General features: G+C 42.4%; 1 protein-coding gene across 2 annotated transcripts in view; it reads right to left on the bottom strand.

Moving 5' to 3' along the window:
- ZHX2 (zinc fingers and homeoboxes 2) overlaps positions 1-22,016 on the bottom strand; it is a 208,748-nt gene extending 186,732 nt beyond the window's left edge. Inside the window, exon 1 of one of the 2 annotated variants that reach the window (XM_074201554.1) lies at positions 21,921-22,016. The gene's annotated coding sequence lies outside the window, so the exon portion shown is untranslated. The remainder of the gene's footprint in view (positions 1-21,920) is intronic. The other variant, XM_074201558.1, reaches the window with a different exon arrangement.
- Positions 22,017-24,152: the final 2,136 nt, after the last annotated feature.

Raw genomic sequence — 24,152 nt, 5'->3', positions numbered from 1 at the left:
TATCATTGGATTTGGAAGTATAAGGGACAGAGAAGATGATTTAAATAAAAATTAATAATACCTAAAATTTTTTTTAAGTTTTTGCAAGGCAATGGGGTTAAGTGGCTTGTCCAAGGCCACACAGCTAAGTAATTAAGTGTCTGAGACCGGATTTGAACCTAGGTACTCCTGACTCCAAGGCTGGTGCTTTATCTACTATGCCACCTAGCCGCCCCAACAATAGCTAAAATTTAAATGACGTCTACCATGTGCCAGGCACTTATGTATATTAAATCTTTTGATCTTTCCAACCACCCTAGGAGGTAGCATCTATTCCAGTGGTTTCCATTTTGTGATTTCCAAAACTCAGGGTTTGTGACAGATGACTGAAAGGGTTAATGTCCAAAAATTCTTTCATGGTACCTCCAATGGTAAATAATGATAAAGAATATTATGAGTAGTATGTAGAATTATCCTAAGGGATTCATGACACACTTTTACTGTTGTTATTTGAAAGGGGGTTGCATAATAACAACAAACAAACAAACAAATGGAAATCACTGATGTGTCCCAATCTTCTTTAACTGAGGAGGAAACAGAAGTCAGGAAGAGGGAGAAGACACAATATCTCTCTCCACAGAAGCTGGCCCAGAATTTAGCACATAATAAAAGATCCTTTACTTTCAATAACAACAGTTAATACTTAGGCTTTAGGATTATCCAGTTCAAGATTAGGGTTATAGATTTACAGCTGCTAGAAGAGAATTTAGAGATAATCTTGTCCAAATGCCTTATTTTACAGATGTGAAATCTTTTTTTTTAGGTTTTTGCAAGGCAAATGGAGTTTTAGTGGTTTGCCCAAGGTCACACAGCTAAGTAATTATTATGTGTCTGAGTCCAGATTTGAACCCAGGTACTCCTGACTCCAGGGCAGGTGCTTTATCCACTGTGCCACCTAGCCGCCCCCACAGATGTGAAATCTTGGTTCAGCTCTGCCACCTGCTATTGTATGATTTGGGGCATATCCCTTAATCCCTTTGGTCCTCAGTTTCCTTGTCTGCAAAATGGTCTATATGACTTAAAAGGCAAGATCCAGAGAGATTTCACAAGTGGTAAGTAATACAAATAGAATCTGAACCTAGGTCCCTTTGACTACGTTTTTCAATTCCAAGAGGCTGCATTAGCTCACTGGACCCTTGCATAGAAGTAGGGAGTGCAAATATCACCTTGTCTAAATTACAGCTAAGGAAACACTGTTACCTGGGACATCTCTTCCCAGACTTGTTGGTACTAAGAAAGTATCCTAAAGTCACTGCTCAGAGGCATTTAAGGAACGGTCCTCAAGACAGACTATATTGTGCAATGGGACAGTCAAATCAGGATCCTGCCAAGGGAATTTAGCTAACATTTACAAAATGATTTACAAATATTATCTCATTTGATCCTCACAATAACCTTGGAAGGGTTTCATTGTTTAGTCATTTCAGTTGTGTCCAAGTCTTTGTGACCCCCATTTGGGGTTTTCTTGGCCCTGGTGTTGTTTTTCATTTCCTTCTACAGCTCATTTTTACAGATGAGAAACTGAGGCAAATAGGGTTCAGTGGCTTGACCACAGCCAGTAAGTGTCTGAGGCCAGATTTGAACTCAGCAAGAGTAGTTTTCCAGACTCCAAGTCTGACATGCCATCTGGCTGAGGGAGGGGGAAAGTTAAACAAGTGCCCCATGGTTTACACAGCCAGTAAGTATCTGAAGCCGCATTGGAACTCAGATCTTCCTGACTAAATGTCTAAAACTCTAGACCATGCATTACCTAGTTATGAGTTAAATAGACAATCAATTCTCAATCACAGACTTGTGGCTTATTTATCACCAACATTTCACCCCCAGATGCTTTTCCCTACAATCTTGTACACTGCCAACCACTGCTCCTGTTTAAGAGCTCTGGAAAGGCAAGCTTAGAATTATAGAATCTTGGAACTGAAAGGGACCTCAGAGTCATTCTCATTTTAGTCTATAAGAACTAATTAGCAAGGTTAATAAGCTGTTTAAAAAATCATAAGGATGTTCCATCTCCTGACTCCTTTTCTTTTCACTCCTCAAGTATTCTTCCTTCTCAATTCCTCATTTCCCTAGTTTCCTTCAAGATTCAGCTCATATTGTACCTTTCCCTGTTCCCTCAATAATAGGGCTTCAGGTTACTTTCTACTTACAATGTTTATGTCTTGAATGTACAAAGTGACTTACATGTTGTCTCCCTCATTAGAATGTGAGCTCCTGAGGACAGAGACCCTGTTTCTGCCTTTTTTATTTTCAGAACTTAGCAGAGGGCCTATGCTTAAGGGCTTACATAATAAACCCTTAATAACTACTTGTTGATTGAATGATACCCTTGACAGATCAAGGATGGAAAGGACCTAGAAGCACACATTTGGAAAAAAAGGTGGTACTCAACAGCTGGAAAATGGTGGAACAAATTAGGATATATTACATTTTAAGAAATGATGAAAGGGACAAGAAGCCTGAAAGGACTTGTATTCTGAGAAGCCTGAGAGGACCTGTATAAACTGATTAAAGAGTGAAGTGAGCAGAACCAGGAAAACAATTTACAAAATGATAATTACATGGAGGAAAAAAAAGGAAAACAACTGTGAAAATCAATACCATGAGCAATCAAAACTCTAGCTAGAAAAATGATGAAGTATGTCTCCTGCCTCTTAACTAAGAGGAAATAGACTAGAGTAATAGAATAAGATAAAGATTTTCAAATAAGAGCAATATGTGATTAAAAAATTATACTTTCTTTTTTTGATAAGGGGGAGATGAAAAGAATAAAAAATAAAAGAATATTCATGAATGATTTTTAAAAAACAGAAAAGAGGGACAGCTAGGTGGTGCAGTGGATAGAACACTGGCCCTGGAGTCAGGAGTACCTGAGTTCAAATCCAGCCTCAGACAATTAATAATTACCTAGCTGTATGGTCTTGGGCAAGCCACTTGACCCGGTTTGCCCTGCAAAAATCTAAAAAAAAAAACCGGAAAAGAGTGGAAGGAAGAAGGGGAAACAGACAAATCAGGCATATGTGAAATAAATTAGAAAATTAAGTTAAATTTGACTTCTATAAAATAAGCTATATGTAGTATGGAAAAATTTTAAAAAGGTACATTAGCACTCACAATCTCATTCACAATCCCACATTTTTTCTTTTGTATAATTTCAACTTCCACAGTTGTTGTTTAAGTCCATAATAAAAAAAGAAAGAATTTAAACCTGAAAACAATGTTAATTTTAAGACAAAAGGTACTTGCTAAAGTCCTAAAGAAACTATTATTTGACCTTGGTATTACCTAGTTCCTCTTCCTCCCCTCAATGAGCACAGAAAAGGAGAGTTGACTTGCTCATAAGGAAAGAAGCCTTTTCCTTACTTCTTAAAAATCTTTCATCTTCAATTTTCAGAGGTCACACTGCCTTCTAAAGGTCTTTCCTGAACATCTTAGTAGTTAATGCTCTCACCCTCCTTAATCAATAACTTCAATCACTGAGTCAATCAATCAACAAGTACCTACTGGGAAGTTGGGAAAAGGCAAATGACTACTTAACTGGTCTTCTTTGGGCCAACATTATATATTAAGTACTTCACAAATACTGTCTCACTTGATTCTTACAACAACCCTTTGAGGTAGGGCTAGTTTTATTCTCATTTTACAATTGAAGAAACTGAGGCAGACAGCAATTAAATGACATACTCAAGGTCACATGCCTAAAGTCTGAGGCCACATTTGAACTTAAATCTTCTGACTCCAGACCCAGCTCACTAACAACTGTCCCATTGCTCTACCCGTGCTCCAAACCCTAAGACAAGTTCTTGGTCTCTATTTTATTTTACACCCAATCAGCCTAAAAGCATCAAAGAATGACTTCTAAAGTGGCCATGACATGAGTCCCATAAACCATACTACCTCACCTAAATCCCCCTGTGACTCAAGTTAAACATTCAGACCAGAGTCAAGCTCAAAACATCCCTTTCTGGTTATTTCAACATATAGGACTACAAGCAGGGAGGTTCAAGCTTGGCATAAGTTTGCATAGTATAATAAACATAATGAGAAATTTGGGATGGTATATCCCTGCCAAGCTTCATTCCAAAGTTGGCCTCCATAATCTTGGCAGGAAATTTCTTTTTTTGGGGGGGGGGGCGGGAGATGAAGACTTGCCTATTTGTTCCAATTTAGTTTAAGTCAACAAATATTTATTAAATGCCTACAATGTATTTATGTTATCTAACTTCCACTAGGCCATTACCACAGCAAGGCAATTCTTATATTCCTCCATGATTGATTCCCTACATTGCATTCAAACGGTTTTTCTCTCTCCAAGATTCACACTTCCCTATCTCTCATCCTCTCAGCTGAAGATCTCCCCTTTATTTTACCAATACAATGGTGGCCTTTCACTTTGAATTCCCTCCTCTCCTCTTCTCTCCATGTGAAAAGCCCTTTTTATCATCCTCCAAGTCTTCCCTCCACTCTGCCAGTCCTGATGGTCCTTCTTCTTGCTAAGGGCAACTACTTTACATATGCCTTAAGTCCTCTCTTCTCTAACTGATTTTCCTCATTATCATCCACTGCCTTTAATTTCAATTCAATTCAATGAACATGTATCAAACATCATTTTCCCCACAAACTTATCCCTCTCTTCCCAAACTTCCCTATTTCTGTTGAATACAACCATTCTCTCAATCTATTGGCTTTTTCTGCTGCCTTACAAAATGCCTCTCTCGTTCTTAAAAGCCTTCACTAAACTCTATAATATCCTTAGACTATCATCCTGTAATTCTTCTTCCCCTCTCAAACTATCAGAAAAACTCTCTTCATATATTCCCTCTCCCATAAGTCCTCAATCCTTTCTAATCTTCATTTCCCAATAGCTTTTTATAACCCACCACCTGCTCTGTTTGGCTTTTTGACTTCTCAGATATCATGCTTTCCCCAGAAATCTCATCACTCATTCCCCTATCGTATATACCCTCAGCTGCCTATACCTTTGGAAAATGAGGCAAAAAAAAATCCCTTCTCAAACTTTCCTTTATAGAGGGCAAAATTCTCTATTTCCCACCGGCTCTTCTGCTTGGCCTTGGCTCCACAATGATCACAGCTCCAAGCCTGGGTACCATCTGCTTCATTCCCCTCCCCTGTAACCTTTTCAGCTTCCCTTTGTGCACTGCCTTTCCCCATTAGACTATAAGCTCCTTGAACTCAGGACTTAACTTCCTTTTTTTTATTTGTATCCCCAGGACCTGGAACCTATGGTGCTTAATAAATGTTATTGGCTGTTGTTTTTTCTAATCTGATTGCCAACTTGACCAAGACAGTGCCCTCCAAAAGTAATCTCTACATTGCCAAATTTAATGGTCTTTTCTCAGTCTTCAACTTTCTTGACCCATATGACGTACTTGGCATTGCTGACCACACTCTCCTATGACTCCATTCTCTTGGTTTTCATCTTACCTACCTGACAATTTATTCTTAGTCTCCTTTGCTGGTTGATCATCTGTATAACACTCCCCTATTTCTGAGCCAATATATTAGGCTCTGGTCTGGGTCACTTTCTTTTCTCGATGTAGAGACAACTAAATGATGCAGTGGATAGAGGACTGGACCTGGAGGCAGAAAGACTTAAGTTCGAATCTGGCCTCAGACACTAGCTGTGTGATCCTGAGCAAGTTACTTTATCACCATCTGCCTCAGTTTTCTTAACTTGAAAACAGGGACAATGTTTTCATTGTCCCCAGGGTTGAGGATCAAAATAAGACACATAATAGGCACCTCAAAGGCATTTAATGATTATTCCCTTCCTTGATGTCCTCATCAAGTCCCATCTGTTTTTTTCTGCTGTTACTGAAATTTTACAATACAAACTGGATCACCACAAACCATGTCTAGTAGAAGCTAGATCACTCAATTCTACCATCCCAAGAACTGTGTCTTCATTTTCACCTCAGCTACTTTCTATCCTTCTCCACTATCCCCCCCCATCCAATTCATGCTCTGAGATCAGCAATCAAATCACCACTAACATTACTCCTAGCCAGAGTGTATATATCAAATGGATTGTCCAATTTTGCACTCATTCTCTTTGTGACTTTTCTAGCCCCTAATTCCATTCCCTGGCTACCACTTTACCCCATGAATTTTCTTTCCCAACAGAATATAAGTTTCTTGAGGGCAGGAACAATTCCACTTTCATAATTATACTCCTAGTGCTTAGCACAATACTTGGGACATACTGAATTTAGGTATATAATAAATTAACTCTTCACTCATTCATTCTAGGTAGATGACTTCCTTTAACTGAAAATGAAATCTTCCCTTCAGAGGAAGATACCTCTGAGGAACAACCTTCTTTGAGAGTTTCTACTCATTTTTAAGCACCAAAGCATTCTGAGCCCCTTCCTACTTTTCTCTTAATAAAGTCAATCAATCAGTTAATTGGACAGAATTACACAGCACTTTCTTCACCCACTGTGAGGTCAGTAATAATAACAATTATAATATGATTCATTATACAGTACTTTTCAGGTTTGCAAAGAATTTTCTTCACAACAACCCAAAGAGCAAAGTCACAATAATACACATTTAAATGACCTTTTAACATTTCAAAGAGTCACGGGATGTAAATGCTACAAGTTACCTTAGTGGTCTTTGGGGTACAAACCCTTTCCTGTTCACAGGAGAAAGTACCAGCCCATATATGAGGTGACTTCCTCAAGACCAAACAGCTCAAGGCAGCGATAGGATTAAAAACTAAATCTTCTGATTCTTAATACAATTCTCCGACCATTCTCAAGGTTTGGGGGGCAGGCATCTTGACCAGTAATTTTTGTCAGCATAAGAAGAAACTAGGGGAAGAGAAATTCTCTCTATGAATGTGGATCAGCTAGTAGTCTGTACCATGTAATCTAGAGAATTATGCTGATGAGAAAAGTAAACAAATAGCTTACATGACTTGTCTAGGAACATGGAGCTAGTTAACGTCAGGGGCAAGATCTGAACCCAGATCATCTTGACTCCAAGATCAGGTCCCCATCCACCCTGCTGGAGTTGAAGGTTGGATTATTAGAACCTAGTTTGGAGTTCAACAGGCAGCAAGATGGCTCAATGGATAGAGCATGGGGCTTGGAATCAGGAAGATAGTCTTACTGAGTTCAAATCTGATTTTAGATATTTAGTTGACGTATGATCCTGGCAATTTACTTCACCTGTTTGCCTCAATTCCCCATCTATATGAATTGGAGAAGGAAATGACAAACCACTCTAGTATCTTTGCCAAGAAAACACCAAGTGGGGTCATGAAGAGTCAAATATGACTGAAAAAAATTGAACATACCAACAAAAGTCTAGGATTCTGGAGAGGATACAAAATACTGATACTTTTGTGACTGAGTAAATCACTTTACCTAGACTCAGTCTCCTATTCTATAAATTGAGGCTGTTGACCTAGAATATCATTGTCAAATGCAAAAAAGAAATAGATTCCCTGAGTCATGTGTTGGTTTAGAGAAATACAAATGAACACTATCTATGCTGTATTATGTTTTTACTTATTTGTTAAATGTTTCCCATTTACATTTTAATTTGATTCAAATAGCACCCAAGAGTTTTGCAGGCCCATGAGCTTTGACACTTCTGGCCTTGATGAACTCTGAGATCCCCTATAGTTTATGTTCAATAAGCCTGTGAAATATAAAATAAAAATCCCTTGAGCTCTAAGGAGCTAAAGATCTAGATCAATGGATCTCAAACTTGGAACCCACAAGATATCCATGGAAAGATTTCTGGGTGTCCATGAACTTGGATAGGAAAAAATTAGATCTTTATTTATACTGACCTCTAACTGAAATTTAGCATTTCCTTCCATTATGAGTGCAGGCAACAAACCATAGCAGTATAAAGCTTCATCAGACTGGCAAAGGGCTCCATAACACACACACACACACACACACACACACACACACACCACACAAAAGATAAGGCCCCCTGGTATAGACAGGGAACCGATGCACATACACAACACAATAATTAGTAAACAATACAAAACAGGGTGTCATCAAATGCCAAAATGGACTAGTAGTACGCCTAGTGAGTACTAGAGGCACGCCACACTGGGTCACTTCGATTATGACTGTGTGTGCACCTCACAATGAGTTGATGGTAATGAGGACAGTGAATCCAGAATGATTGTCAGTGAGCCTTCTATGGATGGAAGGTGTCAAGTCATTTAAAAGTGATAGCACCTCTGATCTTAAATTAAGGTCAAAGGGATAGGGCTGCCTGGGCTACCATTATTCAGAGAATTGGGTCAGGAATTGAGGTGGTTTTTTAGTAGCAAAGCAATCTTTTCGCATTGAAGGTAGCTCTTCCTAGGGTACTGCCCCACAGGTCCTGTTATCTTTAGCATGACTCTCTGGACAGGGGCCCCTTCTTTCAGCTACCTCTCTGTCAGTCACCCTGCTCTGACCTCCCTTCAAAATCTGGAACCAATAGTAACTTATGCAGCTCTACAGAAAATTGCTGGGTCAGCCATGACCCAGCCTTCAAGTTTGCAGTCCCAGAGAAGTCAACTGTCCTGCCTAAGTCATTCGGTAAATCAGTAACGGACCTTGGATATCAGCCCAGATCTCCCTAATCCCAGGGCACTGTTGAAACAACCAGCTGACTCTACCAGGAAGAATTCCCAGACAGAGAGTCCAAAAAAGCAGACTGTGACCCCACTGTTGGGATTGTGGGCAGTAAGCTTTCTGAATCTGAAGGCAATGCCTTGAGAAGAGAGGGGAGGTTCTTCCCCCACCTCTCCTGTACATGCTCTTGCCTGGACACAGATAGGCAAACCCATCTCCATTACTTAGGGCTAGAGGGAGAACAAGTTAATTAAAAGGCAAGACCACAAGACACAGTGGAGACTGTGAGTCTCTGAGACATGCTGCGGCTCCTGCCAAGAGGAGCTGCTGGACTATAAAAGCAGGAGATGCCTGCACTGTGGCAGGATGCCTTTGGGCTCAGGGGCACAGATGGCTGCTGATCCTGCCTCCTGCAAAGTCCACTCAAGGCCAGGGTGAAGCTCAGAAATGACTGCTAACATTTGGATAATGCTAGAAGGTTTTTACCATACCCTTTCTCATTGGAGCCTCAACCAGGTAGGTACTATAGTATTTTCCCCATTTAACAGATGAGAGAACTGAGGCAGGGTGGGATTGTGATTTGCCCATAGGCTACACAACCTGTTAGTGACAATATTCAAACTCTTGACTCCATATCTAACATTCTACCATGGTCTCAAAAGCTCAGAAAGTATACCCTTGTATATGCTCCCATTCTTCTATATAAGTGGAGGGTTGCACTAGTTTGGAACACTGCATATAAAATAAATCCCTCCCCCCATATTATTGACTAGTGAGGCTGATTTTTTCCCTCTTCCTCTTTTTCAACAAGTTGTTCTAAGGCATGACACTCTGGGAGGGGAAGTTATTGGCTGCAGGGGAAATCTAGGCAATGTAAAAACAAAAGATATGAGTAAAAATCAACTTTTTAAAAAAGAAAGCTGTCTTATCTTTCAGGCATCATATCAATTAATCCTTAAGTGGAAATTAAGCCTCTATCTTGCCCAAGGTGCTGTTTTAGGTTCTGTAGAAGATGGGGATGAACCTGTGATTTCAATGGAACAAAGAATTGCCCGGTAAAGATATTCCAAACCAGTATGGATTGGAATAAAACTCAATAGAAACAAGAGCCACTAATTGTATGTAAGAACCACAGCTAGCTGCATAGTAGCTTAGAAACCACATGTTAACCACATTATCTATGTCCTACTGTATTTTTATTTATTTTGTGAAATATTTGCCAATTTTATTTCAATTGTGGCTCAGGTTTTACCCTTTGGATACTTTGGGCCTAGAGAAGAAGGCAAGTGATTTGTTCAAGGTCATGCAACCAAGATGTGCCAGTCTTTTAATCACTAAGCATCCTGGTCTCTCTGTGAGAGGTACTCTGTATAAAAAACAGTCTCAGTCATCAAAGTGTCTAGAGAATGCATCAATCAACTGATCAACAAATATTTATTACAGGCACTGTGCTAAGTGCTATGGATACAATGAGAAAAATGAACCAGTCTCAGTTCTTAGAAAGCATAAGACACCTACCCAGGAAAAGTTAAAGATCAGTGCAAATTTATGAGACAATCCATCACCTGCTGAGCAGGAGAGACACTGAGGGTAATACTAGGCAATGAAGATGGAGAAAAGGACTGGAAATTATACTACATGAAGATCAACTAGAAGAATTCAAACCATTGAACATAGAGGAAAGAAAACTTGGGTGGTGGGGAACATGATAGTTTGTCTTCTATATCTGAAGGACACAGTGGATAAAGAGCCTCCAGTTAGGAGTTCAAAACAGACACATATTAGCTGTGTGACTCTGTTAACTCATTTAACCCTGTTTGCCTTAATTTCCTCATTTGTAAAAGAAGTTGGAGAAGGAAATGGCAAACCAATGCAGGATCTCTGTGGGACATAACTGAAAAACAATATGTATGGGTGAGGTTTGTTCTGCTTGGGGGCAAAAGTTAGAACTGGGAGAAATGAGTAGAAGTTGATAACAGAAAGATTTAGGCCCAATGTAAGGAAAATATGCCTAATATTTAAACCTAAAGTAAGTGCCTAAAGCACTTACTTTATACGAGGAACTAAGCACTGAAGACACAAAGAAAAAGCAAAAAATCCAGCCTCAATGAATACACATACCATATAACATATATATATATATATATATATATATATATATATATATATATATATATATATACAGAGAGAGAGAGAGAGAGAGAGAGAGAGAGAGAGAGAGAGATATGGATGGTAGCCACTAGAAATGGAGATACAAATGGGAAGGAGTCAGAGAAAGGTATGAGCTTAAAGAAGTCAAGGAAGTCAGGAGGTTGATGCATAGTCATCTTTCTGCAATTCTGCATGGTAAGACAGTCAGTGAAAAGAATCACCCCAGAGTTTCATATGCAATCATCTTTTTTGCCTATTCTATTGTTATAGAAATGTTTATTTTATTTCTTAAATTCAGAATAAAATAAAATAAAATAAAATAAAAATTGCAATGGGCCACATTGGGAGGTAGATGAAAAAGACTACCTGCTGGGGACATTATAGAGGGGATCACTGTTTAGGTATATATTGGGGTAGTTGTTTTTATTCCAATTCTTAGAAGATTTCACTTCCAATTTAAGATTGAATGACAGAGAGAGGTCATTCAGCTGGGCTGGTTGGGGAGAACTTATTCAAGGCATGATGCTAAAAACTAGGCAGCAAAGAGTAACTAGCTGAGTGGGAAAAAATTAATATCAATCAACTTGGGAGCAACCACCAGGTCAAAAAGTTAGGCCTGTTACCCCATTTCTCCATCTTGATTTTTCTCCACGAACACCACAAACTCTGTACAACTTGGCACAAGGTCTAAAATTTGTTGTGCCTGAAAAATTTGTTGCCAGTCAACTAGGCTTCTCAAATCTTAGCAAAGGTAGGTCCTGATAGTCACCAGGAATTGTGTGGATAGCCTTTTACATTGGGGTAGGGTCTACCAGAGTCAAAGTTTGACAAATGAATGAAGGAAAAATGAATAAAAGAAAAAACATTTAATACATTTAAAACTCTTTTGGTAGGTACTGGAGAATGTAAGACTGTCCCTGCTCTCAAGGAGCTCACATTTTAACGAGAGAGACAACCATGTAAGAAGTTTCACCTGTAAACTGGATGGAAAAGTCCTAGGGTCCTTTGGGTAAAGTAGAAAAGCAGATGTAGCTTTTTTTTTGATTGTCAGCAGGGTTATGATGAGGCATCAGAAAAGGAGAAAAGAGGAGCCTAAGCTATTGTCCAGCACAGCAGGCTTTTACAATGCATCCCCATGTATAGGACCTGAGAGCAGGAAATTTTGCCTTTAAAGGTTTAAATCACCGTGTACCCCACCCCTGTCCTATTCTGATGGTACATTATGGAGGTACACATCCTAATTTCTTCCCCCCCACTCCAGTTTTTTCAAAGAAATGTAGGAATATATTTTGTTTTTTTACATCACCATTATTTCTGCATATATTTCCCATCACCAAACCACTGACCAATTATCCCAACCTACCTTTACCCAAAAAAAACAAATTAAGAGAAAAGGAGAAAGAAGCACTTCAACAAAGATAACCAACATAGCAATCAGGTTTGGTGGTTGTACATCTGTATTCCACATTTATATTCTTTTACTTCTGCAAGGAGGGGGGGGGACCACTTTTCATCTCTTATTCATAGACAAGCTTGGAGTGACTTTAGTTTTTGAAAGTGAAGCCAATGAATTACAAGGTCTGGTGGGTCTTATAAGTGAGAGGCAGGGAAGGGAAGTGTACTGCACAATGCCAGATACTTAGGAATCACAGAGAATAGGGTTCAAATGAACCCTAATACAGGTAATACAAGATTAGGGCTACTGTCAGGAAGACCTGAGTTCAAATGTGAGCTGGATGATTCTAGGTAAGTCACCTCATTGCTACCCACCTCAGTTTCCCCGATTGTAAAATTGGGAATAATAATAGCATTGACCTCCTAGGGTGGTTGTGAAGATCAAATGTAAAGGACTTAAATAGCAATGGCCTGGACCAAGTCAGCATTTAATAGATACTTCTTCCCTTCCCTTAATTTTTTAAGTAGGCTGGCTACCAAGGAATGTAAGGGGTTTTTCACCATAGCAACTTATAAAACAGATGGGGGAATGTAATACAATTTGCATCAGTGGAGGGAATGTCCTGACCAGTGAAATCACATCTCTCTAGAAAGCACTAAAATAAATCAAACAAGGTAGAACTTCAATCTCAACTTGGTATTCTGTTCATTGAATTTACAACTTTGGTCCAAGAGATAATGGAGATCACTTGCAATATATTGCTAGGTTGACCTGAAAGCCCTTTCTCTTGGAAACAATATGAAACAGTCAGGATCTTCTGGGTTTTGGCATAAGTTTATGGTCCTCTTAGAAGCCAATTTTATTACACCAAATTCCCCTGATGAAAGAGGCCATCTTACAGCATTAGAGAAGCCAGGGAGCTCTGATTTGGAGCCGGCCTCTCCAGGATTGCTAGCCAGCTCCTAGGCTAATAGGCTTTCTCCCTCTCCCAGTGGTCAGATCCACAACCCTCCATCTCAAAAAAAAAAAGAGAGAGAGAGAGAGAGAGAGAGAGAGAGAGAGAGAGAGAAATAAAGAAAGATAAAAGAAAAAGGGCATAACTACCCTTCCTAAAGTTCATCACTTCCAGACCTCACTCTTTTGTCAGCTTTTTAGGGCCTCTCTAGCTTCCCAATGAAATTCTTTTTTTTTTTTTTTTTTTTTTTTTTTGCTGGAGGGAGTTCCCATTAAAACATGATCATGGCCTGGGGAAAAGGGGTGGGGAGTTATCATAGTTGCCTCCACAGACTTGAAAAATGGTCAATCACGTGGAAAAAGGGTTAGACCACTTTTGCTTGGCCCCACTGAGCAGAATCAGGAACAATGGGGTTGGAAGATCAGGCCTAATATCAAGGGAAAGTTCCTGACAATAAGACAATAAGTAGAATGGGTTAGACTGGGAGGCAATAGATTCCCCCTTACTTGTGGTATTCAAGCAGAAGAGATTTAATAGTTTCTAAGAAGAGTTGAAATGAATCTCAGAGGTTCATCAAGTACAATTTATAGACAAATAAACTGAGACCCAGGAAAATTAAGTAACCTGCTCCATGAGTAGGATTTGAATCCCAGTCCCTTGATTACTAAAGTAGTACGTTTTCCTTCTGATGTCCACCTGTCAGATTGGACTGTTATTCCAGTTGGGTTCTTTGATCACACCTGTCTTCTGGCCTGTCTTCACACAGTGCCAAAGAAGCAAGTTTCGGAAACAAAGGGAAAGGGAAAATGAAAATGACTGGAAATTCCTTCCCTTCCCACCCTCTTTTCCTGCCCCTTGCTCTAGTATGCCCCAGTGGTCCCCTGGGCACTCTCCAAATACAAACTGGAGCCAGGCATGAAAGAGATGCTTTTGTTGTTTGGCCAGCTTTAGCAGTGTTCGCATATTTTAAGAACAGCATGAAGGTAATATTGACTGAAAGAAATTCTACGTACCATTTAACTAAATGGTTCTACAGCTGGGGAGATCTATATACTGGAAACATTATGATTCAAGGGCTCTCAATTACAGTGATCCTCTTTTATTGTATAAAAACACCAACAGGGCCGCCCATTTCTCCTTCCTCCTCCAAAACCCAGCATCCCAATCTTTGTGCTTCTATTTGGGGGGGGGGGGAGGTTCCTCAGGATTCTAGAAACAACTTCAAAACAGGGAGGCAAGAAAAGAGCTAAATGTCATCTCTAGGAATCATTCTTCTATCTACTTAGAGACAGCATAGTGTTGTGTGAAGAACGCTAGTTTGAAGGACCCAGGTTCAAATCCTAGTGTTCCACTTACCTCTAACAAGTTACTAAATTTAATATGTGAGCATTTATAAAGGGTTTTTTAAGGTGTGCAAAATGCTTTACAAAAATTATTTCATTTTATTCTCAGGACACCCCATGGGAAGTAGTAGTAGTAGTAGTAAAAACAATTACAATAGCTAACATTTATGTAATGCTTAATCTGGCTCATGTTAAGTGCTTTACAATTACTATCTCATTTATTCCTTATAAGCACTCCGGCCTTGCAGTCAGGACAGGAGTTTGAATCCAGCCTCTGATATTTGCTAGGTGTGTGACCTTGGGCAAGTTAATCTTGATTGCCCTGCATCCAGGGTCATCTCCAGTCCTCCTGATTCATATCTGGCCACTTGATCCAGATAGCTCTACAGGAGAAAGTGAGGTTGGTGACTTAGCACAGCCCCCCTCACTCAAATCCAATTCATGTGCTTGTCCTGGCATAACCTCTCTGGTGTGGTATTCTTTGAGAACGAAGGATAAACATTTATAAGCACTCTGCAAGGTAGGTGTCATTATTATGCTTATTTTACAGATGGGGAAACTGGAATAGGCAGCAGTTAAGCGACTTGCCCAAAGTTACACAGTTAATAAGCTCCTGACTCAGGATTTGAAACTGGGTCTTGAGTCCAGATCCAACCACATAACAGCCTGAGTTATTTAATGAATCCAAGCCTCTTTTCTTACCTACAAAATAAGAGATTTGGAGTAGGTGGCTTCTGAGTTTTCTTCTAGCTAAATCTATGATACTCTAGTAAGATTTGGAAAAACTTCATGTTTAAACATGTGAGCTTAGGATCTAGCTTAGTAGGGTACTTTGGAGTTCATTTACCCCAAACCCCTCATTTTACAGAAGAGGAACCTGAGACCCAGAAAGGGTCGAGTGATTTCTCCCCCTCCAAAGGAGCAGAACCAGAATTCAGACTCTTGACGCCTTGTTCAATGGTCTTTACACTATACCCTCGATGCCTATTAGACTTGTATCCAAGGCCATTTGCAAGGTTTTTTTAAAAAAAAAAACATGTTTTAAAACCTGTTTTTAAAATAATAGTAATAATAATAAACTCATTTTCTTTCTGCACCATTCCTTTTAGGTTATAATGGGAATGTTAAATTAGAGAGGTTGCTAAACGTACAGAAGGAAAGCAAAATATGACTCTTCACCTACAAAAGGGGGAGCCAGGTTGTGGCAAGAGAGGGCCGAGTCAAGGAGAATCCACAGGTGGCCTGAGGAGAAAATGCCAGTGAAACTTAGGATGTAATACTACTTATCACTAATTGATGGCATATAGTTGACACTTCATAAATACCGTTTGTTGACTAATTATAGATATTTGTGTGTGTCCTCTTCTTCTATGCTAGAAGCTCTGGGAGGACTAGGACCTAGTCTTATCTAAACTTTGTTTCCTGGTATTTATCCCAATTGCTTTGTACTGAGTGGGTATTCCTTGATAAAAAATTTGTTGGATTATTTTTTAATACCTCATGATGTGAGTCATCCATATATTGTTAGAGTCAGAAGATATCTTGGAAATTATCTAGTCCTTAAATCCATTTCACTGATTCCTAGACTGTCCTCCCCTTCTCTTCTTCAACTTTCAATATCCTTCTTCTATTCCTTCACAGCTCAGGTCTGGTATCATCTACAATTTCCCCCCACTATTCTCTCCATCTTTCAGTGCTCTTTTTTTCCCTCAAATTACTTGATGTTAGAGTTATATGTGTATGTCTTACTCCCAATATCAATAGAATGTGAGTTCCTGAAGGAAAGGGGTCAGGATTTTTTTGGTAACACCCAGGACAGTGCCTTCCACATGGCAGGTATTTGACAAATAAATCTTTGTTGAATACAACTGAAATAACTTGTCCAAGGACAAGTTTGGTTGGTGGTTGTCCTTGGTTCTAGAAGGGGATTAAAATGATATCACTCTGTTGGGGCTCAGGTTAGATTGGTTGCTGACCTTCCTTTGAGAAGAGGGCCAAAATGACAGCAGTATGCTGGAGTCAAGGTTGGGTTGCTTGTTCTCCTTGGTCCTAGAACAGGACCTAAATGACATCACTATGTTGGGGTCAAGTTTGGTGGGCTGTTCTCCTTGGTTTTTAGAAGAGGACTAAGATGACAGCACTCTGTGTGTCCAACTGTGTGGCTCGTCAGACTAACTTAAGCTTGCCAGGTGCTACCACAAGTCAGGCACAAATAGTATGAACATTTGAAGTGGACAAGGGTCAAATAGGAAGTTGGTAGAAGAGTCAGAACTAGAATACAGGCGCCATATCTCGGGCAAGTAATTTTTTATTCTCAATTTCCTCTACTAAAAAATGACAGGGTTGAACAAGGTGGCCTCTTAGAATCCTTACAACTTTAAAATCTATGATTCCATTATCACCAAATTTCTTCACTCACTACCCATTCATTCATCTGCTTCTAGATTTGAAATACTGAACCTGTATTTCAAATATGCTTTGGAAAATTTTATTATGTTGTAAGAGTAAAAAATTAAAAGCTTGTATTTCTTTTCTTTTTTTTTAGATGCAACACCCACCCCCACTCCAAGTAGATCACTTTCACCAACCAACAATTAAAATCCACAATTTTGGCAAGTGACAATTAACCCACAAATTACAGGACTCTATTTGACTGAGAAGGTCCAGAGTTCAGACCACAGTCCCATAAAATGATTCTGTTCCCCATTCAACATAGAAGTGTGTCTTTGGTCTGGTTCTGGCTCCTTCAGACAAACTGATTATCCTCTCTTCTTCCAAACCAGACCCACTTAAAAAGAGAGCTCCATTCCTATCCAGAAGGCCTACATTACAGGGTGAAAGCTTGCAGACAGCATTGCTGCAGAGTAAGAACTGACATTCATATGATACTTTATATTATCGATTAGATTCTTAGAACACTGTCAAGTAGGTACTAATACCCCATTTTACAGATGAAGAAACTAAACCTCAGGGAGGCCCACAAGTCATACTACTAGAAAACACCAGAAGCGTAGGATCAACATATTATATTGCTTCATATGGATTCCCATTTGCATCAATGGAGTGAGCAGCCTTTTTGCTACTGATTTTTGCTACAAATTGTAAAGAATGGAATATGGCACAACAAAGTTTAATCAATACAAAGGATTTTTAAAGACAAATTAAAGGCAGGAGGAATGGAAGATTAAACATGGCCTTGGGTGGTGCAGTGGATAGAGCACAGGCCCTGGAGTCAGGAGAGTCCGAGTTCAAATGTTCAGATACTTAATAACTGCCTAGCTGTGTGACCTTGGGCAAGTCACTTAACCCCACTGCCTTGCAACCTCTCCCCCCCCCACAAAAGTGGCTTTGACAACTAAACTAAATGACAACATGGAAGGGGAGGATGTTGTTTGTAAAATAATCTTACAGGTCCTCCATATGCTAAATTTCCTTGCACAGTGAATAAGAGTATCCTCAGCCTTAAGAGAGCCCCCTGTATCCAGGGCCATTTCCAGTGGTCTTCATCTGTATCTTGCCCCTAAATCCAGATAGTTCCAGAAGAGAATGGAAGGCTGGTGACTTTGCCCAGCCCTCTCTCACTTAAATCCAATTCATACACGTGTCCCATCATCAATTCCCTGATGTCATGGTCGTCTTTGAGAATAAAAGACAAACACCACAACCACCTTAGGAGAAATGTGTTTTAGGAAGCCTCTTTCAGTGTAGACCTGTCTTTGATGTTAAGACTGACTTGATTTCAGTTCCACCAAGAGATACACATTAGGCTGAGTGGTCATGGCTAAGTCACTTAACCACTCAATGACTCCAGGGGACTTTTAAGATTAAGCTGCAGATCTGCAATGGTAAAAGGAGTTTTGGTCACCAATGAAATCACTTCTGGACCCCTTTGGATCTTTTGGTGTTCTTTCCACCTTCAGCATTTAAAGAAAGATGACTATTACAATCTTTTAAGGTGCAACATCACAAGCATGAGTACTGGAAAAAAAATCTGTGGGGAAATGCTTAAAACTGAAATGTCATATGCTTTCAGAAGTGGAGTGAGGAGGGGGAGAAAGAATAGTTTGGGCATCCTCAAAAGAGTGGCCTGCCTGAGTTTTCCCATGACACAGCACATTGAAGGTCTCCTTAACGATAAATCAATGCCTCATGTTTATTTATTTTGATCCTTTGTTCTTGACTCAAAGAAACTGGCTCAGATTTCACACACCCAAAAAGTAAGAGTAAGTACCACAGCACAAATCCATCATTAAAAAGAAATTCACTCACAGAATGTGAAGGCTAGAAGGGTTCTTGGAGATCACCTAGTCTGACCCTTCTCCCCTTTCCCAGCTCCCCCCTCCCAGCCCTTCTCCATCCCCCACCCATGCATGAGATTTAAGGATGGGAACTGATTTGCCTAAGATCAAATAGTTAATAAGGAGCAGGTCAAAACCTCTTCTACTACACTTCTGGAAGGTAAAGTAATTGAGTCATGGATTGACTGAGTGAATGAACTCCATCTAATTTAGGAATTCTTAACTTGAGGTCCAGTAACTTATTTAAAAATACTTTGATCATTGTTTTAGTTTCTTTATAATCCTATGCATTTTTGTTGATTTAAAATCATTATTCCGAGATGGGGGTCCACCAGACTGCCAAAAAGTGTCTTCCAAACAAAGAAAAAAAAGTTAAAAACCCCAGCTCTGGTTCTTTCCCTTCCTTTGCGCTGAGGAAATTGAAGCCCACAGAGTGGAAGGGATTTGCTAAGGGTCACACAGCAAGTCTGGTGGCAGAATCACTACCAGGATGTAGGCATCCTCGAAGCTCATCCCATTCTCCTTCCATCACACCATGCTGCCAGACACTTTCTAGTGTGTTCAGCTCCACCAGCACTATTGTCAGAAAAGAGCAGATTGTTACCAACTGCTAAAGCCTGACTAATACCAGGCATAGCATACTTGATGCAACCCATTCTAAAATAGGAACCATCCCAGTACCCTGGCCTCCATCCTTCTACTCTCTTCTTTTTTGGTCCAAGGTACCTAAGCTTAGATCTTGCCTTATGCCCTTAATCTCAAGGGGCCTGTTGCCTTACCTGTAAAATAAGGGTATTGAACTAAGTGATCTTTGAGATCCCCTCCACTCCTATTTATGATCTTATATATATATTAAAAAAAAGGACAGGAATTTCCTCCTAGCATTAGTCAATTGGCAGGTGGTAGGGGCACAAAAACAGAAAAGAACGCCGGCCTTCAAGAAGTTTACCTTCTATGGGGGGGGGGGGGGGGGGATAGGTAACAACAGGAACAATAATTCACACTTATTGTGCTTTAAGGTTTTTAAAATGCTTTGCATGTATTTTTTCACTCTGCATTATCCCCATTGTACGGATTAAGGGGAAGGTGGTTAAGTGAGTTGCCTAGGAAACAGCCAGTAAGCCTCTGACTTCAAATTCAAAGCTCTATCTAGTCTGCCACCATTTAGGCCTCAATACAAGGTAATAGGGGCAGAGGGGTTGAAAAGAGAGGCAAGACCTCATGTAGAAAAAAGTGGGATGATGTGTTCAGTAAAAAAACTATCATAAACTCTGTATTTCTGTAAAATGAATTATGTTTCCTCTGGGCTAATAAAGATCTCTGTGTTTTGAGTTTATATTTTGAATGGGGACTCAAAATAAAATAAAACCTTGGCCTCCTGAAGTATTCTCCCTTAGAACAATAAGTTCAGGTAGAGGCACGGCTGCTATAACATCTCGCCAGAAGAAAAGTTACGTTTATACGTTGAGCAGTGACTGGGGAGCACTTGAACGGGACAAGAACATTCTTGCAGGCAAGCCCTCAAGCCCAGTGATAGTGGGTGGCAGATTTCAATTGTTTTTTTTTAACAGTTGGTTTTTAGCCCTCTATTATGATCTGTATGTATACATTCATTGATTACATATATTCTGTCACATAAATCAACTCTTTATGTCAGTTCTACACAGTCTTTTCTATCTATTTTCAATGTTAAATATGCTACTGTACAAATGATTTATTCCAGTGGGTTGTCATCCGGTACTTTTGTGGCCTTACTGCCCCGGGACAGGGCCACTCAAACAGATTTCCTTCACAGACATAAAGTTACCGAAATAAAGTGTTCTGCGGAGATTTCAAAGTTTAACATGCTCCTGCTTTCCATGAGAAGAGGAAGTTCATTCTGGTGCTTTTACCTACATGATGCTCAGGAGGTAGCTAGCTACCTGAGGGACCGGAGAAGAAACAGCAAACAAAGAAGGGGCACAGGCGCAATGACCTTTGGGGCCTACCCGAACTTGACCAGTGACCCTTTAAAAGAGGGGCTCAGGTTCTTCGGTTCCCTTCCCCCTCGACCCCCCAAAAGGAAAAAAAAAAAGCATACAAAAGGCCGGACTAGTAGCAAAGCACAAAATACTCGATGAAACCCATTCTAAAAAGAGAGCCCGTCAGGAAAAGAGTTGAGGGCACAGAGACCCCCCGAGTCGGCTTTTGAAGTCCAGCAATGCAACAAATCCCAACTTTTCTTCCAGAGAACCAGTCCCCTCTCCCACCCCCCCAGAAACCCGGTCCTCTCCTTCCGGGCTTGTTCAAGTCACCGAAGGCGAAGCCGACAGAAAAAGAGGCGATAAAGGAGAAAATAAGATAGAGGCAAGGGGTGGGGGCTGCATGCGAGGTTTGTTGTTTAAAACTTTCTGCTCCTCGCCTGCCCAAGGGCTGCCGGGCTGCGGGAGGAGCGGCGGCGCGGGAGCCACACACCTTTTTTTGGGGGGCACTCTTTCAAAAGTGTACGAGCCGTGGGTGGTGGTGGGGGGACTCTCGGGGGGGGGGGGGAGGCGAGGGGAGGAGGGGCCGCCGCCGCGCCCCCGTGTCCCGGCGGGCTCCCGGGGACGAGCTGTCACGGGGAGGGGGGCACGGACGCGCGGCTGCCCCCCCCCCCGGCCGGAGGGGGAGGGGCGGCGCGGCAGAAATAAATAAATAAAGGAGGCCCCGGCGCCAGCCGAGTCGCGCCTACGTAACGCCCTGTCGAAAGCGGACGCCATATTTTTTTGTGGCTTATGTCGACATAGGGAAACGTAGACATGTTTTTTTTTTCAGCCCCCTCCCCCCCACCCCCAAAACTTGTCAAGGTTCGGAGAAAAAAAAAAACAACGTCCGCCCCGCCCCCCCCCCCCCGCCGGCGCTTGCGGCGAAACGGAATAAGAATCCTAATGATCACGAATAATAATAATAATAATAATAATAATAATAATAATAAATTAAAGATGGAAAAGCCGAGCCCCCTCCCCCTCCTTCGGAGCGCCGGCCAAGTCCCGTGAGCAGCAGATGGGGCGCCGCCGCCGCCGCGGTGGGAAAGTTGGGTCGGAGCGGCGGCCCGGGGGCAGCGCCGGGGGCGCCGCCGCCGCGGGGCCGCGGGGACTCGCTTACCTTGCGGGGGGCTTTGGAACGCGGGGCCGCGGGTGCGGAGCGCGGAGGCGCCGCGCGAGCGCTCCGAGACGGAACTCCGGCTCCGGGGCCCCCGGCCCGCGCACTCCGCCTGGCGCCGCGCGCCCCCCGGGCCCCCGCGCCGCGCCGGAGCCGCTGCTGCCGCTTCGGAGGACGCTCCTTCATGAGAATGCCCTCGGCGAGAGCGCGGCGGCCGCCCCCCCAAAAAGGGGGAAAAAAGGGGGGGATAACAAAATCCCTCGATCAGTGGGGAATCTACGCCAAAACCCACATGATCGCCCACGTCAGCATGCGTATTTGCATACGATACCACCGCCGGCGCTTCCACCCCGGGCTCGGGTGGCGAGGAAAGTTGCGAACGCGGAGCCCGACCCCTCCCGAGGCGCCTCGCCCACACGTACACCCCCCCCCAGGGAGGGGAAGCCGAGCCCCCGAACGCGCGCCGTGGATCTGCCTCGCGGGGCGCGGGGAGGGGGGACCTCCAAGGGCGATCTCGGCGGCGGCCCCGGCGGAATCTCTGCGAGAAGTGTGCGCGAGATCATTGCATATTAAGTAGGGCCGGGCCGGGCATCGCCGGGCCGGGCACCGCCGGGCCGGGCACCGCCGCCGCCCCGGGAAAAGTTCAAGGTGTCCCTGGCGGGCTCGGCCAACTGTTGATCCTGACCACGTGGAGCAGACGGAGGCCCCGGCCGGGCCGCGCCGCCGCCGCCCGGCCCTCCTCCCCTCCCCCGGCCCGGGGGGCCCCGGAGAAGCCCCGCGCGCCCGCCGCCCGCCCGAGGAGGGGGCGCGGCGCCGGCGTCACGGCCTCCCGAGAGGTCCGGCGCCGCTCCGGGGCTCCGAGCAGGGGAGGGGGCGCCGCGCCCCCCGGAGGGGCGACACGGAGCACCCGGCACGCCTCCGCACGCAGCCATCCGGACCCCGCGGAGGGGCGCGGGGCCGGGGCGTGCTGGCCGCCGGAGCCCCGCGACGCTGCTTCTCTGCTGGGACCAGATTATCGGGGGGCGCGCAGCCGGCGAAGGGGACACATACATGAAAAGATGGGGGGAAAGCACTCCAGATTCCTTCCCTGGGGAGACCAGGGTGCTTTGCCAGATTATTTCGTGGGGAGGAGGTGGCATCTTCCCTGGACAAATAAATGAAAAGGCTTAAAAATCCCCCCATTTTTTAGCACCTTCAGATTTCCTTCCATGGGAGACCAGGGTGTTTTGTAGAGATTATTTCGTGGGGAGGAGGTGGCATCTTCCCTGGACAAATAAATGAAAAGGTTTAAAAATCCCCCCATTTTTTTTTAGCACCTTCAGATTCCTTCCCTGGGGAGACCAGGGTGTTTTGCCAGATTATTTCGTGGGGAGGAGGTGGCACTTTCCCTGGACAAATAAATGAAAAGATTAAAAAAAATCCCCCCCATTTTTTAGCACCTTCAGATCTCCTTCCATGGGAGACCAGGGTGTTCTGTAGAGATTATTTCGTGGGGAGGAGGTGGCATCTTCCCTGGACAAATAAATGAAAAGGTTAAAAAATCCCCCCATGTTTTTAGCACCTTCAGATTCCTTCCCTGGGGAGACCAGGGTGTTTTGCCAGATTATTTCGTGGGGAGGAGGTGGCATCTTCCCTGGACAAATAAATGTAAAGATTAAAAAAATCCCCTCATTTTTAGCACCTTCAGATTTCCTTCCGTGGGGAGACCAGGGTGTTTTGTAGAGATTATTTCATGAGGAGGAGGTGGCACTTTCCCTGGACAAATAAATGAAAAGATTAAAAAAAAACAACCCCAAACTTTTAGCACCTTTTGCCTGTATAGATTTAGGGATGAGCAATAAACGGGTGACTGAAGAAACTTGGTAAGGTTCTCAACCCGCAATTAATTACTTTGAATCTTCAAAGTCTATAACAACTCATATAGAGAATGCCCCCTGCTCTACCGCCCCTTTTCCCCTTGCATTAATTCCAATAGGCTTTAGAACAAGACTTGTTAGCCCTTTTGTGTGGCATAGACTTCATTGGCGATCGGTGAAGCCTATGGATCTCTTCACAAAAGATGTTTTTGAATGCATAAAATAAAAATCGGGAAAATTCAAAGGAAACCAGTGTGTATTGAAATACAGTCCCCAGAACATTCTGGAGGATTTCAGGTTTAGACCTACTCTTCAGGCGAGGTGTCCAAATGATTAAAAGACTTTAGGGATTAAGAAGTCTGCATTCTTCATTTTGTAC

The sequence above is a fragment of the Macrotis lagotis genome, chromosome X (genome assembly GCF_037893015.1).
Source record: "Macrotis lagotis isolate mMagLag1 chromosome X, bilby.v1.9.chrom.fasta, whole genome shotgun sequence".
NCBI classification, from domain to species: domain Eukaryota; kingdom Metazoa; phylum Chordata; class Mammalia; order Peramelemorphia; family Peramelidae; genus Macrotis; species Macrotis lagotis.
The sequence above is the reverse complement of the archived record's forward strand: the minus strand, read 5'-3'. Positions and strand labels throughout refer to the sequence as shown.